This window comes from Panthera pardus, unplaced genomic scaffold (genome assembly GCF_024362965.1).
Source record: "Panthera pardus isolate Hobbes unplaced genomic scaffold, ASM2436296v1 HiC_scaffold_10, whole genome shotgun sequence".
Taxonomy (NCBI): Eukaryota; Metazoa; Chordata; class Mammalia; order Carnivora; family Felidae; genus Panthera; species Panthera pardus.
Window position 1 is genome coordinate 59,231,811 of NW_026526655.1, and position 18,834 is coordinate 59,250,644.

At 43.9% G+C, this 18,834-nt stretch overlaps 1 long non-coding RNA gene across 2 annotated transcripts; it reads left to right on the forward strand.

Moving 5' to 3' along the window:
* The first annotated feature begins 2,108 nt into the window (after positions 1-2,108).
* Positions 2,109-15,128, forward strand: LOC109273181 (uncharacterized). Of its 2 annotated transcripts, XR_002082891.2 has the most exons (4): positions 2,109-2,478; positions 6,651-6,722; positions 10,044-10,403; positions 14,115-15,128. It is a non-coding gene; the product is annotated as an uncharacterized LOC109273181 (long non-coding RNA). The 2 variants fall into 2 exon arrangements; XR_002082894.2 differs by lacking the exon at positions 6,651-6,722 and having other exon boundaries at positions 2,112-2,478.
* The last annotated feature ends 3,706 nt before the right edge of the window (positions 15,129-18,834 follow it).

Here is an 18,834-nt window from a genome sequence, read left to right on the forward strand (position 1 = left end):
TCATCGTTTACTTAAAGCAAAGCTACATAAAATCCTCCTTCCCATGGATCAAGTTGGTGAGCCCAATCTAGAAAACTGATGGACTGTGCTGGCTGGGGCGAAGAGCTGGGGTCCAGCCATCAGTGACTCGTTGGGCCTAGTTTTATTCCCTCTTTTCCACTGAGTTTGGACTCAGCGGCCTGAAACAATGCCTATGAAGCTGTCACACTCTGTTGTGTCAAAGCGACTCAAGCACCTTTGGGCTGGGACCATTGAAATGATGGACTGTTATGGTCTTCCCTCTTAATGCTCGCTTAATGCCCGTTCAGGGAGCACTTCATTTACACATCATTTACATGCTAGGCTTATGCAATTTTGGGTGAAAATTCAGCATTGCTCTTGCACAGAGGCCATGTTTTTATTTAAATAAGATGAGCCCCAGGTACCCTAAGTGCAGGCCTGCACATGTATTTCTAAACTATTTGCAGTAAGCCTTATCACGGAATTACATGACAATTTTTAATGAAAATAATGCTCAGTTTGCAAAGGAGGAAAAATAGGCTGAAACAAGGAAACATTCGTATTTTGCTTACAGTAATTCTTAAGAAGAATTGAGAAGAATTACAGTCCTGTGTAATAAGCTTTAGCTGGAGGTTTATTACCTTATCTACATCCTTGGTGTGATAGATAGTAGGAGTACAACTGCCTGTATTATACAGACCTTGGAGCAGTCGGTCAAACCATTATGCAGTATATTCACTGGACACTTTGAGATTATAAAGATTGTTTCAGATTTCCACGTCATAGAATTAAAAAGCAAGGAGATGGCATTACATATATACAGAAACAATCCAGATGAAAGATCAAAAAATATAGGAAAGACTATAATGGTCCATGGAAATCTCATCATACCCAGATACTGAAACCAGAAAATTCTTTTTCAAGTCTGAGCTCTATCAGGTTGAAGAAATGACTGGGTAACAAACGAGGTCTCTTTCCTTAAAGATTAAATAAATAAAGACGCATATTTCACTTACTTATGGTGATTATAAATAAACAGGGCAAGAATTGTAAAGTCATCGCCAGAAGTAATGGTATCAATCACTTGTAGTCTATTTCTATTCTTTTTTTTTTTTAATTTTATTTATTTTTGAGGGACGGAGAGAGAGTGTGAGGCAGGGAGGAGCAGAGAGAGAGAGAGGGAGACATAGAATCCAAGGCAGGCTCCAGGCTGTCAGCACAGAGACGGACGTGGTGCTGGAACTCACGAACCATGAGATCATGACCTGAGCTGAAGTCGGAGGCTTAACCGACTGAGCCACCCAGGCGCCCCTATTTCTGCTTTTTAATGGGTGTGTAAAGCAACAAAACATGCAATTTCTCAGACTGTTCCTTTAACTAGAATTGGAAATGAAAGCGTTATTTGGGGGATGTTTCTCTGAATGAAGAATATTGATATTTTTAATTGAACTCCGAATTGAATTTCCGATAAACTGGAATTCAGGGCTTTCTCTCCAACTACATGGAACATTTTAGCAGATTAATGACTGATCATTTCAAGAGTCAAAAGGACTTGAACTGGCTTTGGGTGTGAGAAAATGAATCACCGTATTGCCATTTTAAGAGTTTATTTGGCCGTGGTTTGAGGTACATTAACAACAAATAGATTTCCAAGGCAGAGTGTTGATATTACTCATTTACAATGGGTGACCAGTTGGCGATAATGTACCCTGTGTAACAGCACCTGTCCTAGCCAACCTCAGTTCCACACCTACGGTTTAGAAATGCCGCTTCTCTTCAGAGATCATGAAGCTGCAAATGACTCTGTGTACCTGACTCGCAATTCTTTTTCCTTCTCACGGCCTTCCATGCCTTTAAAACTTTGGGTTCGGCCGATTTGGGTGAGTGTTTTCTTTCTGGCCTACACATCTTGACTTAGCACGCGTGGATGGGCCTCTGTTATACACATGACCGGGGCCCGCGAGATTCTGCGGTCCTTGCAGAAAAGGTATTAGAAGACAGCGGAGGAAAAACGGAGGATACGAACACTAAAAGACAATTCCCCAACCAGCATGAACAAAAGATTTCCTGTAGCCACGGAGAGCCCTCCAGGACCCCACATCCCCCCGAATGGGGGTGTTCACACGCCTCACGAGTAGCAAATGCAGCGCTGGCGGACGGTGAAATACTGACTCGCCTCTGATTTGCCTTTTGCTTGTTGAGCCTCCCCAGTCGGCAGCCTGTGTTTTTCCCCCAGCAGCTTCGCTCCCTGTCTGCTTCCGCTTCAGGTGCTCTGCAGCCCCTTGGCTCTTCGCCGGCTCTTTCAGCTGGCAAGCAGCTTGACCTGCGGACCCGGAGCAGCTATGGCTCAGCCGGGACACAGCGGGTGGAAACTCCACAGGCCCGATCGGTTGTGTCCTTGGCTCATTTAGGCTGCGACTTCAAATACACCCACCCACCCTTCCAGCGCACAGAAAGCACAGCACCTGATGGCTGCAGGTTAGAGATGTGTGGACTGAGGCCACCAAGGGGGACGCAGGGATGAGATTTTATTTGTGTGATCTTGCTTGCTCATCTTTTGTAAGAGCCCGATTTCACAGTTTGTTTTGTTGCTTTTCAACCTTATCATACCACCAACACTTGGCTTTGTGGATCGTCCGCCTTTTACTTTTGTTTTCTATTTCATTCACTTGTGTGTTTACATTTTTAGCATCTTTTTTGGTTTTTCTTTTAATGCCCTGAATTGGATGCTTAGCTCATTAGTTCTTAGTTTCTAAATGATCTAACTTATGCATTTTAGGATATACATTTCTCTCTCAGTACAATTTTTGCTATATTTGCAAGGTTTGGTGTGTAGTATTTTCATTATCATTAATTTTTTTAGAAGCACCTTATTAATAATTCTAATATTTCATGTTTAAATGATATTTTGGATATGTTGGGTAAAATAAAATTCACTTCATCTATTCCTTTTTACTTTTATAATATGGCTACTGCAATTTTTAAATTAGATATGTGGTCTGTATTTGTGACACTATCATATTTCTTTTCTTTTTTTTTTTTTTAATTTAAATCCAAGTCAGTTAATATATAGTTCAATAATGTCTTCAGGAGTAGGATTTAGTGATCCATCACTTACATACAACAGCCAGGTGCTCATCCTGACAAGTGCCCTCCTTAATGCCCCTCATCCATTTAACCCATCCCCCCGTCCCTCCAGCAACCTTCAGTTCTCTGTATTTAAGAATCTCTTATGGTTTGCCTCCCTCTCTTTTTTTATCTTATTTTTGCTTCCCTTCCCTTATGTTTATCTGTTCTGTTTCTTAAATTCCACATATGAGTGAAATCATGATATTTGTCTTTCTCTGACTTATTTCACTTAGCATAATACCCTCTAGTTCCATCCAGGTTGTTGCAAATGGCAAGATTTCATTCTTTTTGATTGCTGAATAATACTCTATATATGTATATATATATGTATATATATCGCTGAGTATATATCCATATATATATGGATTGCTGAATAATACTCCATATATATATGTATATATATATATGTACACACACACACACACACACACACACCCCACATCTTCTTTATCCATTTATCCGTCGATGGACATTTGGCTTCTTTACATAAATTGGTTATCGTCAATTTTTGAATATGTCTAAATGTCCATGATTTTTTTCTTGAGTTTCTAAATGTTTCTTCTTAAAATTTCCAAATATGTGGGTTTCCTCCTTATCTTTTTGTTATTGGCTTCTCATCCCCACCCCCCACCCCCCACCCCATTGAATTGTTTTGTGGTTAAGGACAGGTTCTATTTGACATGGATTTTTTTGAAATTTGCTGAGACTTGCTTGTTGGCCTAGAATTGTGGTCAGTTTTTGTAAACGGTCCATGTTTTGTGCTTTGGAAGAGTACATATTCTGTAAATGTTGGAGCCTGGGTTCTGCTGTCATCTGGCACACTGACCTGTACATGATGTTCAGGTCAGTGATCTCCGTGTTGAATCTTCTCCTTTTGCCCCTTCGGATTTACTTTCTACATTTCCTCACCCTGATTTGTGCTGTGGGAGGCTGACCTGTATGAACTCTATCAAAAACTCCCCACCCTGGGCTTCTTTGGGCTCAGCCAGTGGAGATATGGGGAGGAGAGTGGGAAGATGCAGAGAGAAAGGTCAGAATAATAACTCTTCCAGCTTCCTCCTGCTGAGCCATTTTGGCAAAGACACAGTCCTCTGTCAGAGGTCTCAGAGCTTGTCAGACACCCTCTCCTTCAGCCACAGCTCTCACTGGTGTTGGTGACCAAGTCTTCTTCTCGGCCGTTTAGCCCCTGTCGCCCTGTGGCTAGCCCTGGATGTGCTTCTCCGTCCATCTTTGGTGGACCTTGCCCATACCTTGTGAATATTTAATTAAATATTATAACCTTGCCCATACCTGGTGAATATTTAATTAAACTCTCTCTCTTCATTTCATATCAATATGGCATCATCTTGCTGCCAGGACCCAACTGACGCAATCTCTGGACCCATTTTTGCTTGCTTGACCTAACAATAATTGAGAGAGATACAATTAGATCTTCCTTTATGATGGTAGATTTGCCAATCTCTATGCTTTATGTATTTTGAGACCTTTTTTTTTTAAGTCCATGCAGGTTTGAGATTGTTGTATCTTCCTGGTGAAATGATTCTTCTATCATCATATAGTGGCCTTCCTTCTCTGTACTTTTTGGTCTCAGGATCCCTTTATATTATTAAAAGTTATTGAGAACCCCAGAGAGATTTTGTTTGTAGAGATTATATCTACTCACATTTGCCATGCTAGAAGTTAAAACTGAGAAAAGATTAAAATATTTATTTAATAATTCATGAAAAAATAAGAGCAACAGTCTCATTGCCTGTTAACACAAGTAACATTCTAAATTTTTTTAAAGTTCTATTTTCGGAAACAAAACATAGAAGAGTGCCATCACTTTATATTTTTATAGATGTCTTTAATATCTAATTTATTAGAAGACCACTGGATTCTCACATCTGTTTTGGCATCTAATCTGCTAGGGTGTGTTGTTTTGTTCGAAGTTGACGTATAGACAAAAAACCCAGCTTCCCACAGATACGGTTGGAAAAGGAAGCAGAACTGTCATAACTGTTTCAGATAATTGTGGAAATTCATTCTTGATACTACTCTCAAGCTCAACAAGTGGTAGTTCTAGATGGTTAATTCCAATATGAAGTTTGAAAACAGATCGATGAAATTTTCATATTCTGTTATATTGTAACCCGTTGATCTATCTTGTACTTTGCATGGATCACTTACCCATGCATGGCTTTATGTTATTCATTGTTCATTTGGACCATAATGGTTCACCGAGCTCTGTAGATCTTCTAAATGTTGACACATTTCATTATACAGTATAAGAAAATCACATTGTACTGTGCATTGTATGTAATGAACTAACTCTAAAAATGTTTTTTGAGAGAGAGAGAGAGCACAAGTAGGGGAGGGGCAGAGAGAGAGAGAGAGAGAGAGAGAGAGGGAGACACAGAATCTGAAGCAGGCTCCAGGCTCTGAGCTGTCAGCACAGAACCCAATGCAGGGCTTGAACTCACGAACCGTGAGATCGTAACCCGAGCTGAAGTTGGGCACTTAACCGACTGAGCCAAACAAGGCACCCTTGTAATGAACTAACTCTAGCTTCAACTCTGCTTCCAATTCACTGTCCTTAGAAAGTTATTTTGAGCTTTAGTTTTCCCGCGTGTAAAACGGAGGTGATAATTATGCTTCTCTCTCATGGTGTCTTGGAGGAAGAAATTTGATAGTGGTTGTGAATGCATTTTGTGAATGTTCTGATGCAATTTGGACAGCTGTAAGGATTGAAAGATTAGAAAATAGTGTCTTTATTGTCTCTTCTTTAAAAGTGTCCAGATACCAACCTTTTAAATAAAGGCATAGTTATATTATCATGCAGAGTCTCCTACCCATAAAGTAATTGATAGAAGATTCTTTTTATTTTTTTGCCATGGGGATCAGTAAAGTAATTTGCATTTTGAATGAACAAAGGAACACATTTAGTCCGTTGATGTGTTTAGTTTTCTTGAATTGGGCCTTGCTAACGATGAGGTTCAACTTTTCCATTGTATGGAAAAAGTAGCTGAAAACCTGATTTCAGTGACTTGCCCAGGGAGGGACATAGGCCATGTGAAAGGCAGACTTGGGTCAAAGTCTTCATTTTCTGATGCCAGTGTTTGTTCCATTATACTGCCTCTCAAATTTCTATTGGTGACATTTTGGGTATCTTCAGAGGGAGGAAGAGAATGTATAGGTATTATTTTTATTTTTTAATTTCTAGCTTTCTAAAATCAGATCATCCTTTTCACCGATTCTTTCTGAATGCCTGGCAACCTTCTGAATACTTGAATTTTTTTTTTTTGTCAGTGCATTTGAAGGTCAACACCTCTTCAAAGGAAAAAAATAAGAACATTGAAAAAAGTTTTCAATAGTCATCACATCATTTATTTGCTGACTCTGTTTGCATAGAATTGCTAACCGGCAGGGTACACAATCTTGTAAATTCATAAGGGCAAAGGTTTAGTGAGCTGCATTGAATGTGGAGTCTCTTTTTCAGGCTGGCTTGACATCACACTAAACCTGTTTCCTTCTATTGGCAGGAACTTGTACCAGACCCCAGGCTCCATACTGTGACCCATTCAGCTCAAGATTTTATCGGGCAGACATTGCCAGTATGTATTCCCTATTACAGCAAAAATATAGTTTACACATCGATCAAACTTTGATGGCACCCCTAGCAGGGTTCAAAGTTCACGGGGGTACCATGCATGGAGGGGAATGAGGTGGATGGGAGCAGTTGCCATAATGAAAGCTCTGAGGATGTTAGGCCCCGCCTCGCTGCCTCTGCCTCTCCCAACTCCTTTCCAAGGGATCATCATGCCCTCCTCGCAGAACCTGTGCTGCCCTCTCTTCTGAACTAACCAGGAAATGCAGCCAAGGTTCAGTATTACCCACCTCTCCTCCACTCCCTTCCTTATTCGGTGGGGTTTGGGATGAATTTTCTCCTTCCCTGTCTCAACAGATAGAGGCCATCAGTCTTGTTTGTTCCTAAGTAACATTCACTATCAGTGAACCTCATGGCCCAAAGAAAGGATCCCAGGAATCCGAGTTGCTTTTGGATTATCTTCTCTTGTGTTACCTCCTGCCTCATCCCCAGCCCCTTCCCATGATGCTACTGGCTTCCTCTGAACCCCAGAGTGGTGTGTAAGGGCCTGTCAGGGGTTTCTGCCTTAACTTTGCTGGCGTTCTTTCCCGGGATGGAACCCTAATCTTGAGAGTGCGGCAGGGCAAGGGGATGGGACTGGGTCGGGTGGGGTTGGGGGAAGTGGAATTGAGAAGTTATCCTCAAGTGTTGATCGATTCATGGAGAAGATGTTGGAGCCTCTGTTTCAAGTCCAATGAAATATCCTCTAGAATTATTCCCAGAACACACACACACACACACACACACACACACTGAGCTTTGCCTAAGGGGCAAACTCTATAAAGATATAAAGAACATAAACTTCGAACAAAGGAACACATTCTAAACTTTAGCCCTAAGACTGGGCCCAAAATGAATGTCCCTTCCCCACAGAAGAGCGAACAAACAGTCCCCCCCAAACAACAAATCAATAAAACAGAGTCACAAGCAGCACAGCAACTGGCAGGTTCACAGACTCATTCTGCAGTTAATGATACAAATACCAACCGAATGTGCCTGAGTCTTGAGCCGTCCATTCAGATGCAGGAGACCATCTACAGTGTGAGAGAAACTGAAGATACAATAGGCACCAAATTATTTGGAGAGAATATGAGCCAAATACCCAACCGACCAAACAAACAAAAAATGTGGATGAGAAAGAAATGGCTGAATATACTGAGTTATGTAAGAGTCTGAGAAAGAATTCATAGGGTTTCTGGAAACACAATTTCATCAAGAGCTGGAGGAAAATGAAAAGGAAGACAGCAGGCGTAATTGCCATGAGCAATCGTTTCCTGCTGAGACAGAAGAGTCTTACTATCAGCTCTGTAAGAATACATCCAGGCAAATACAGAAAACATGGAAATAAATACTTCTCATAAAATCAAGATGGGAGGACAAAAGGGCACCCAGAGACATGCCATGTGTAGCAGAAAAGAGAGTGGGCAAAGGCCAGATAAGGTGATAATAGAAAAAGAGAAGTGAGAAAATTACATCTCTGTGGGCATCATTAGGGTGAAGGAAAGCAGGCAAATAGAAAGTGCTTAAAATGTAACAGAGTGAAGCATCCAGAATACCACAGGTCAAATCCTGTTAGAGCAAATAGTGTCACAAAGGATATCTCTTTATAACGAAAAAAGGAAGAGAGTAAGTACAGGAGAAAAAGTGGCAGTCAGAAGTCAGGAGAATTGGGTTGTAATTCAGGTTCTTTTACCACCTTGGCTCTATTTCCTTGGGGGTATTTGCTGACCTTTTCTGGGTCAGAGCTTCCTGGTCTGTAACTTAGCCCAGGGTGGTGATCTGTGACTTTTTGACAGCATGACCCCTTTAAGAATCTCATGAAATTTACACATTTTCTCAGCAAAGTTAACATGGCTTATACTAGATTTTTCATACCACTTCCAAAGGATCTTCTCTATTTTGGAAGGGGACACTGGACATGAGGTTTAGAATTGCAACCTAGCCTGGGCTTTTCCAGCTTGGCAAACCTATGGGTCTACGATTTCCAGGTGGTAAGCATCTGCTGATTGCACACAGTATTGAACTCAACACAGTGAGGCACAGAGCAGACTGCCAGAGCTGTGGAAAGGGGGTTCTTCTCTTAGCAGTGGAATCTGAAGGAGAAAGGCAGTGGGGGGATTGGTAAGCGGGCTCGCCGTACTTGCCTCTTCTGCTTTAGCAGCACTGGGTCTTTTTTTTTTTTTTTTTTTAGTTTGCTTGTTTTTATTTATTTATTTATTTAGAGCAGGGGAGGGGCAGAGAGAGAATCCCAAGCAGGCTTTGCCAGAGCAGAGCTCGACACGGGGTTTGATCTCATGAGCCGTGAGATCATGACCTGAGCTGAAATCAAGAGGCAGACGCTCAACTGACTGAGCCACCCAGGTGCCCCATCACTGTTTTTTTGTTTGTTTGTTTGTTTTAATCCACTTGATACTTCGGTGAAATGTAACCTAACCTACTGTCGGGGCGTGTTTGGGCTCAATTATTTTTATTTTGGTTAGCTCATGTTCTTTGCCTTGCCCCACCCTCTCCCTCTTTCCTTTCTCTGACCTCCTTTCCGCATCCTCCCTTTTCCTCCCTTTTGATGAAGTGATGAAGTGATTAAGGCTGGTGCCTTGGAGGTGGGTGACTTTAGAAAGAACCTTCCATGTGCTGGAGGTGGTGCCAGGACAGACAGAACTAACAAAAAATATAATACGCGTCTCTACTGTCGAGGAATTTATAGGGTAGCTGGGAAGATGAGCTGCGAACAGGTAAAAAGTGCAGGCACCATATAGGATTGGCGCACGAGAGATTGTACAGTAAGGGAAGGGGCCTCAGAGTGTGTGTCTGCCGTGTGGATGAGCCTCATGGGCTCATGCTACAGGTTTCAAGTTGTCGAGTCAGTGGGCCCGGGAAGGTGTCGTGGAAGAGAGCCACCTTGGTGCTGGGTGGGCTGGGCCTGGAAGGGTATGTTTGGTACTGATGGTTGGGGAAGTTCCCTGGAGGGGGTGAGAGGGCATTTGTCTTAGTCTGCTTGGGCTGCTATAACAAAATACCATAGATGTCGTGGTTTATAAACCACAGAAATTTATTTCTCACAGTTCTGGAGGCTGCGGGTCCCAGGGAAAGGTGCCAGCAGAGTTGGTACCTCGTGAGAACCTGCTTCCTCCATCACAGACTGCTGTCTTCTCCCTGTGTCCTCACGTGGTAGCAGGGGTGGGAGAGTTCTCCAGGGTCTTTTCTAAGGCCACTGTTCCCTTCATGGGAACATGAACATGTCCATGGGAACATATCCAAGTTCACCTTTGTTCTCTCCTTTCCCTTCCAGGGGTCTCTCAGTCTCTGACTCAGATTACAGTTTAGAACACAACATGGCAGGCCACGTCAAATGGAGCCAATCTTTGAACGAAGGAGAAGAGCGCTTCTGCACCTACCAGGAAATGAAAGAAAAGCAGGAGTGCCTACTTTTCTGGAAAACCCATTCATTCATTCAGTAAATATTCATTGGACATGCACTATGTGTCAGGCATTGTGCTACACTGTGGGAATACAGCAGTGGACAAGACATAGGTGGTCCTGAACTCTTGGCATTCAGTGAAGGAAAGCCAGATACCAACTTGCACCGTGACCGGGGGCCCTGTACTCAGAGGACATCTGGCTATAGCACTGTTGACCTTTCTGATTTCAGGTCAGTTTAGAAGTCCGATATATCCTACCTTTATTCTATCAACACCTGTTCTATTATTCAGTTGGGGGTTGGTTGGTGGGGGCCACCGTGAGCAGCCACTTACCCAGGAGCAGAGTCTCTGATTCAGGAAAATGACAAACATACTGAGAGAACATATAAATCGAAACAGTACATGGAGTCCCAGCATCCAGTTCCAGATTAATGAAGCTAGCAGTGTGGCAAACGCGCTGCATAGAAATCCTCCTGAAGGTTGGGAGAGGTACATTATAGCGATTGGTGGTTTTACCGAGAATACAAATAGCAGGTAGGAACATGTCGAGCTTTTGAAAAAATGCCAAAAACTAGGCAGCACAACAGAGATAAATAAAATACACAGTAAAGAGGCAAAATAATAAAATACTGTAATTTGGCCTCCCAGCATGAAGGAGGGAAGCTGAGACTGGAAGAATGGATTAGAATTCATGAGTCATTTGCTTGGTTTTGAACTGATGGAGCCCCAGCTGGCTGGAGAGGCCCGAGCGAGCGGGTTGTTCTTGCTTGCAACCCTGAGATCCCTGTAGAGTGGACTGGCTCTCCCAATCTTTCTTCTTTGAGGCTAACCATTTATTTATTTATTTATTAGCAACAACTTTGGGCCCAGTACTGTGCTAGGCATTCATATGAATTACCTTTCGTCGTCACAAAGTCCTGCAAGGAACGTATGAGGAAGCCAGGGCTCAGAGATGTGAGTGACCTACTCTAAGGTAACTCAGCTAGTGTGGAGGCCACAGCTAATCCCAGTCTTTCAGACTCTGCTGTTGGCATTCCCCTACTGTGGCCTCCCACCTCCCCTGTCCCATGGCTTTCTGTGCCCCTTGGCACTTGACAAATGACGTCTGGGTGAAAGGCAAAGCAAGAGCTTCATAAAAGTGAACACCAGGGAGCCATGCAGGCTAGAAATATCCCCGTCCATCGATAAAAGGCAGGGGCAGCCTTTTAATTGCCTACTTCTGGGGTTACCTTACATCAGGGTCTGCTACTGGCATGATTTAAGAAACAGGTCACATCTTGTAGTTCTGAAAAGTAGGAAAGTGCTTAAAACAAACAAAACCAAACTCCACTTATTAGAGGTATGTCAAAGGGAGACCGGAGCCAACTGGAAGAACTCTCGGTGGCCAAAGGTGGACCAATTTAAGTGACAAAATAAAATAGAATTGGATTATAACCCGAAGTGTAAAATAAATATCCCAGAGTCCATACTGGTTCCAATGACTGAGCAAATAAATAAACGAAGGAGACGGCACGAATGTCTTGTGCAGAAGAATTCCAAATGATTTATGTAGATACCTCCCTCTCGAGGGGGCACACACAGCTTCCCATCCCTTAAATGGAGGCAGTGACTTCTTTCCAAAGAGTACAGTGTGAATGGGGGTGTAGTGGTGAAATCTGACAAATACTACCTCAGCCAGATACTCAAGGCCCACATCTACTGTGATAAGTCATGTTGACGGTATGTACTCTTGATCTCATGTGATGACAGTGACACTTTACCTCTTTGACCTTCATCCCAAACCTCCAAAATCCCGGTTAGAAGAGCATTCTATAGAGCGATTGCCCAAACCATGCAAAACTGGTCAAGTCATCAATAACAAAGAAAGTTGAGGGGTACCTGGGGGGCTCAGTCGGTTTAGTGTCCGACTTCGGCTCGGGTCATGATCTCACAGCTCGTGGGTTCAAGCCCCGCATCGGGCAGACAGCTTGGAGCGTGGAGCCTGCTTCAGATTCTGTGTCTCCCTCTCCCTCTGCCCCTCCCCAACTCGTGCCCTGTCTCTCTCTCTTTCTGTCTCTCAAAAATAAACAAACCCTAAAAAAATTTAAAAAAATAACAAAGAAAGTCTGAAAAGCTGTCAGAACCAAGAGAAGCCTAAGGAGACACAATGGCTAAATGTAATGTGATGCCTGGATGAGATCCTGGAACAGAAAAAGGACATTGGGTTAAAACTGAGGAAATCTAGTAAAATGTGGATTTCAGTCAAAAATAATGTGTCAGCACTGATTCATTAATTGTAACAAATGTACATATTAATGAGGGATGTTAATATTAGGGAGAACTAGGTATGGGGGTATATGGGAATTCTCTGTACTCTCGTCAATTTTCTGTTAATCTGAAACTGTTCTAAAAAGGAAAGTCTATTTAAAAAACAGGTTAAATTCTAATAGTGAGATATTTTGAGCATGAATTTAAGCTGTCTCATGTGGACAGGGAATATTGCCTTATTGCAATTCCAGTCCTGTACTTGACCTTCAGCTCATAGCAATGGCTGTCTGGGTGCCCTTTTGGCCTTTGGAAAGGTTTGGTAGAGGGGGGAGCCCACTGGGAAGCCAGTGGGTACAAGAAACTAAGCCTCGTACCTCCTTTGTGACTGAGACTCTTGCAGGTGAGGGCATTGATGGGCCGTATGTAGAGGAGGGCAGTTTAGAGGCTTGAAACTGAATTGGCTGGGACAAGGCTGGGCTGGGAGAAGGGGTATTAAGAACAGCCTCCGAGGTGAGGGCGGGCTCCTGGCCTTAACCCCCACACACCGGCAGGCCCACTTTTACACCAAATCCTACGTTTTGTTCTTTCCTCCATTCATGTAAGTACATTTTCACCAAGCACTCTTACGTGCCTTACATTGTGCTCTGTGTTGGGTCTGTAATACTTATATTCCAGTAGGAAAGATAAAAGTAAACTGATAGACGATTCCAAATCTGATAAGCCCTTGAAAGAAACAGGGTACTAGGACAGGCAATAAGGGGAGGGGTCCTAATTTAGATGGGATAGTTAGCCAAGGCCTTACTGAAGAGAGGACACTCAGGCTGAGGCCTGAAGGATAAAAGAGAGAAGTCACGCAAAGCATGGAGTTCTGGTAAATGGAACAGCATGTGTGAGGGCTCAGAGGCAGGAATGAATTCTGCATGTTTGAAGAACTGAAAGAAGCCACCTATAAAACAGTTTTATTTTTATTATTATTTTTTAATAAAACTCTTCTTTTTAAAATGCTTATTTATTTTGGGGGGGGAGCAGAGGGAGAGGGAGAGAAAGAATCCTAAGCAGGCTCCATGCTCAGCACAGAGCCTGATGCAGGGCTTGATCCCAAGAACTGTGAGCTCATGACCTGGGCCGAAATCAAAAGTCAGACGCTTAACCAGGTAAGCCACCCAGGCACCCTATAAAACAGTGTTTTTTACACAAAAATGATGATCTTTAGATGCAAACAAGACAGAACATAATTTATATTTTATTCCGTTTCGTCTTTTTCTTTACACTTCATTCCAGAAATTGAAACATATAACTTTGGTATAGTTGTCATCCTTTGTAAAATGGTGTTTTTTGACCTTTGCTAAGTAAACGGAAGTCATACAGGCTGACTTCTCCACGTGGTCTGGATGTAGCATGACACATTTTTCTTTTCTTTTTGTCTCTCTATTGTTTGGGATCCTTCTCATCTGGTGGGAGCAGAGTCTTTTAATAATCAGTAGTGCAGCCAAGCTGTGCGAGGTGATTGATCTGAGCAAAGAGGAAGTCTGTCTTGTTCCACTCTGAAGATCAGGACGGTCCTAGGCCTGCTTGCACGGAGTGCGGTCAGCATGGCTGGGGGGCCTCTAACTATCACCTCAAAGGTCTTCAACTGATTTGTTCCATCTACCCCCCAGTGGGGATGTCTTGTCACCCCGTCTTCTGTTCTTTAGCCTACAGGTACCCCGGGGTGCATTGAAGGAGGTCGTCCATGCGCAGAAGGCTGATGGGTCTGCACGAAGACATGGGCCCTGAGTCTCTCCTGATGAAGGGGCGGTGGGTTGCATGTTGACCACATGCACACCCCCCGGGTGCAGAAGGAGAGTCAGCTGGTTTGGGCTCGAGTGCCAGAGGGGGATGTTTCTTGCCTGCAGGGCGGTCAGGGTGACCCATCCTCTGTGGGCTCCCTTTGTGGGTAGCTTTCCCAGGCTCAGCCCCCAGTTCAACCTCTCTTAGTCTTGAAGAGATGCAGACATGCTTCCCCTTTCCTTCCTGCGTCTCTCAGAAGGACAGAGACAGAGAGATGAAGACCCATCAGAGGCTGACTCTGTATAGACTACCAGGGGACTTGGTGGGAACAGAGCAGGCTCAGACCCCTCCCTGGGCTCCAGTGGGCTTGTGGTTGGCAGGTAGCATGTGGCTGCTGTTTCCGTCGCAGGCCTGGAGGGAGTCCCTGCCGGGTTGAAGAGTGGGAGAGCCCAGCCCTCCTTCTGGCTATCCCGAGGTCCATCTCTGCAGCCTTTAACAGGCTTCCACATGTTTCTTTTTTCCGTCTTATAAGCCCTTGGGATTTGGCCCACTTGTGTCTCATTTCCAAATTCTCCCTCTCCTGGAGCTGTCTTCAAAGGCGGCTGCGTCATTTCCATCAACCCTCCTTCCTTGTTCTCACTGAAATAAGTGCACAGTGTTTTTCATTTTTAAGAACTTTTTACAGTTAGTGTCTCCATGGAGATGACACAAGTAACAAATATGCAGATAGGAACACAGACCCAAGAAATAGCAGTTGAGGGGCGCCTGGGTGGCTCAGTCGGTTAAGCATCCGACTTCAGCTCAGGTCACGATCTCGCGGTCCGTGAGTTCGAGCCCCGCGTCGGGCTCTGGGCTGATGGCTCAGAGCCTGGAGCCTGCTTTGGATTCTGTGTCTCCCTCTCTCTCTGTCCCTCCCCTGTGCATGTTCTGTCTCTCTCTGTCTCGAAAATAAATAAACGTTAAAAAAAAAAAAAAAAGAAATAGCAGTTGAGCACTGTTCTGAGTTTTACCCTGGGATAGAAATGGCCTCGGCTTTTCCCAGCCCTCCCCTCTCCACCCCCTTCTAGGTGGTATTTGTAATGATTGTCCTGTCCTGCCTTCTCCAGGTTAGGAGCTGAACCAAATACCTTAGATTTTGAGGTAGGATATGTATTTTGAGGTAGGGGTCACTTCCGGGATTGCCAGTCATATCTTGACCATAACCGGCTCCCTGCAGAGGGCACTTCCTGTGGCTCTCCTCAGGCCATCTTGCCTGCCCCCGGGCAGCTGCTTTTGGTGTTTCTTGGTAGTCGCTGTGGTGTCTGCCTCTAGGTGTCCTCCCTGGGGCCCCAGCCCTCTTCTCTCTTCCCAGTTTGATTTACATCTACCTTAGCTATTGGCAAGTTGTTGCAATCTTAGGTGAACAGGCCTACTCCTTCAGCTATTGCTTTATAACACTTTTGGGGGCGCAGAGGGTCTTATGAATGGTCACTGTTGCCCAGTGACCGCAAAAGGGAGGTAAGAGAGCTAACTGGTTTAACTGGTGGGTTTTGCAGTCCAGTTAGTTCCCTGGCCTGTGGTGGGGCCCCACCACTTGACAGCCCTATGACCTTTACAAATTTACTTAGCTCCTTCCAACAGGGATAGTAATATATGGACACATATAGTTGTTCAGAAGGCTAAATATAGAGTTCTCAGAACAGGAGCTGGCTTGTGGAAGATGCTTCATCAATCAATGTTGACTGAAATCATCTCCACTTTGGAAGCGGGGAAACTGACACCTGGAGAAGTCACGTTCCTTAGCCAAGGTCACCCAGCTGGGAAGCGGAGGAGACAAGTTTTACACTCATGGTGGGCTGGCTCCGGAGCCCTCTCTCACAGGGTCGCTATGCAGCCCTGGCTGACAGTGAGCTCCATCCTCTCCCACAGCCTGACTCACCTGTATCAGCCCCTCTGACAGTTCCACGTGGCCATTTCGCTTTTTTACACGCCCTCTGGCCGTCATACCTGCGTGCTGATCAGGCTTTACTGAGCCCACTGGCTACCTAGTGCCTGCTGTAGCATCTGGCCCATCTGGCTGATCGCTCCCTCCACACATTTCCTTTGCTCTGTGTGATCTATCACCCAGGTCCATCTCTTGCCCTCAGGGGAATGCTCTTGAATAAGACCAAAAAGCCTAAAACACACAGAACAATAACCCATCCTATTTCCACCAAGGGCAGGGCGGTTCCCTCGAGCAGGTATGGGCAAACCAGTTCAGGTGCAAAAGACAGCGTCTTGGGCTTTCATCCAAAACTCAAACAGAACACACAGCGCTAATTTATTTTTAGGTTTCAAATTGTTCAGGAAACAAGGTTCCAGTTTTCCATATCCTTGGTTGTTCGTGTTTTATCCAGGTTCATAAGGAAATGTTTTGAAATACCACAAGAAAGTCTGAGGTGGGGGAGAGAGCGCCGAGAGGAAGGAGTGGGGGAGAAGGAGCTTTGCTTTTTGATGGTGAGCAGGAAGGTCGGAAGATCTTGGAACGCAGCCGGGCTTTGTCGTATTTCTGGCCCCATTGTAAAGCCTGAGGTGGTTTGGCTAAACATCAGAATGTGGGGGCGTTTCTTTGAATCAAGCTTTATTGCATAGGGCACATATAGGAGAAATTCCATTTTGATGAATTTCAAAAGTGTGATTTTTTTTTTTTTTTTTTCTTGTTGGTAAGAGAGTTCAAGCGTTTTGCTGGAAAGGCGGTATGGAAAAAGTGGGAGCAGTGACCCAGGAGGCAAAAAACCTGGGTCCCTGTGTGGGCAAGCCCCTGGACTCCCTGGGCCTGGGTATGTCTTACATAGCTGGGCGCAGCAGCCACATCCGAAATAGTAGCCTTCTTATTATCTCCGTTACGGGGTCACCATGTCAGGAACCAGAGCTGGATACAGTTTAACGTCTTGGAATTCTTTCTTGGCGCTTCGTAAGGAGAAACGCTTTTAGAGTGGGATCTGGGCCTTTTCCAAATTATGCACAATTTTAGTTAAATGAATTTGATAAGAGAGGACAATTGCTATTTCAACCTTTTAAATGGGAACCTGTTACTACAGGGTACATAAAGGGTAGAATGTATTATTTATTGCTTCTTAAGACGTTTTTAACACAATATTTCATCATATTTTAAAAGTAGAAATTGGGAGGGGTTGCCTGCATGGCCCAGTTGGTTGAGCGTCTGACCCTTGGTTTGGCCTCAGGTCATGATCTCACAGTTTCGTGGGTTCAAGGCCTGCGTCAGGCTCACTGCTGTCAGCGCAGAGCCTGCTTCAGATCCTTTGTCTCCCTCTCTCTCTGCCCCTCCCTCGATCATGCTCTCTTTCTCTCTCTCTCTCTCAAAAAATAAAAAAATAAAAAATGAAAGAATATGTAACGCAGTATTTTTTTTTCACTTCTAAAAATTTCTTATTACAGGGCTTTCAAGCATATGCACAAAAAGTAGAGAGAAAGAAGAGTAAAATTAACTCCTGCTGTGGAATGAATGTTTGGGTCTCCCCCACCCCCCACCTCAAATGCATATACGGAAACTCTAAAACCCAATGAGATGGTGTGTGGAGGGGGGCCTTTGGGGGTGATTAGGTCATGAGGGCGAGCCTCTTGATAGGATTAGTGCCCTGATAGGAAGAGACTGGAGAGAACTTGCTTCCTCTTTCTCTCTCTACCCTGTGAAGACACAAGAGAAGACGATGCCCGCAAACCAGAAGAGGGCTCTCCCCAGCCGCCAGCACTGTGAGAAAGAAAGGTTTGTTGTTTAAACCACCCAGTTTATGGGATTCTGTTATAGCAGCTGGAACTAAGACAAGCCCATGTTCCCGTTACCCACTTCAACAACGAAGATCTCTTAGCCAATCATATTTCCTCTATTGTCCTCACACTTGTTCTTCCATATTATTTTGAAGCAAACCAGACATTGTATAATTTTATCCGTAGGTATTTCAATACATATCTCCAAAAGATAAAGACTCTTTCTCCAGCGTTTCGTTAGGAAAAATCTCAAGTATACAGCAAAGTTGAAACTTGCTGTATGCTCAACTGCCTAGATTCGACTGTTAACATTTTCCGATCTACCTTGACAAAGACATGTGCCCTGTCACCAGTCTATTCATTTATCTATCTTTCTATCCATCCATCAAGCCATCTTGTTTTATTTCTGATGAATTTAAAGTAAAGTGCAGACATCTGTACACTTTCCTTTCAATACTTCAACATGCATATCGTTAACTAGAGTCCAATATTTGCTAGTCTCCCCCCTCCCCGCCAACTGGATATGACCTTTACATCTATGAAATACACACATCTAAAGGACCTATTTGTTGCATTTTGACAAAAGTAACCCACACGCCCATCAACACTTAGAATATTACCCTGACCCCAGAAGTTTCCCTCAGTCCCCACCAATATCCTGCTCCCTCTCCATTCTGATGTTTTTCCACCACAGATCAGTTGAAACAATATTGTTGAGAATTTACCTTGTCTGTTGTAACTGAAAATTAACATAATACAAACTTTCTCAGGAAAGATGTGTTTCCTCCTCCTCACCTCCAATGTCTTGGGTTTTTAAAGAGTGCTTCCCAGGTTTTGCTTAGGGGACTTTGTATTTCCAGCTTCCTTCCCCTGTGTGGTCCGCGGAAGGTTTTGTTT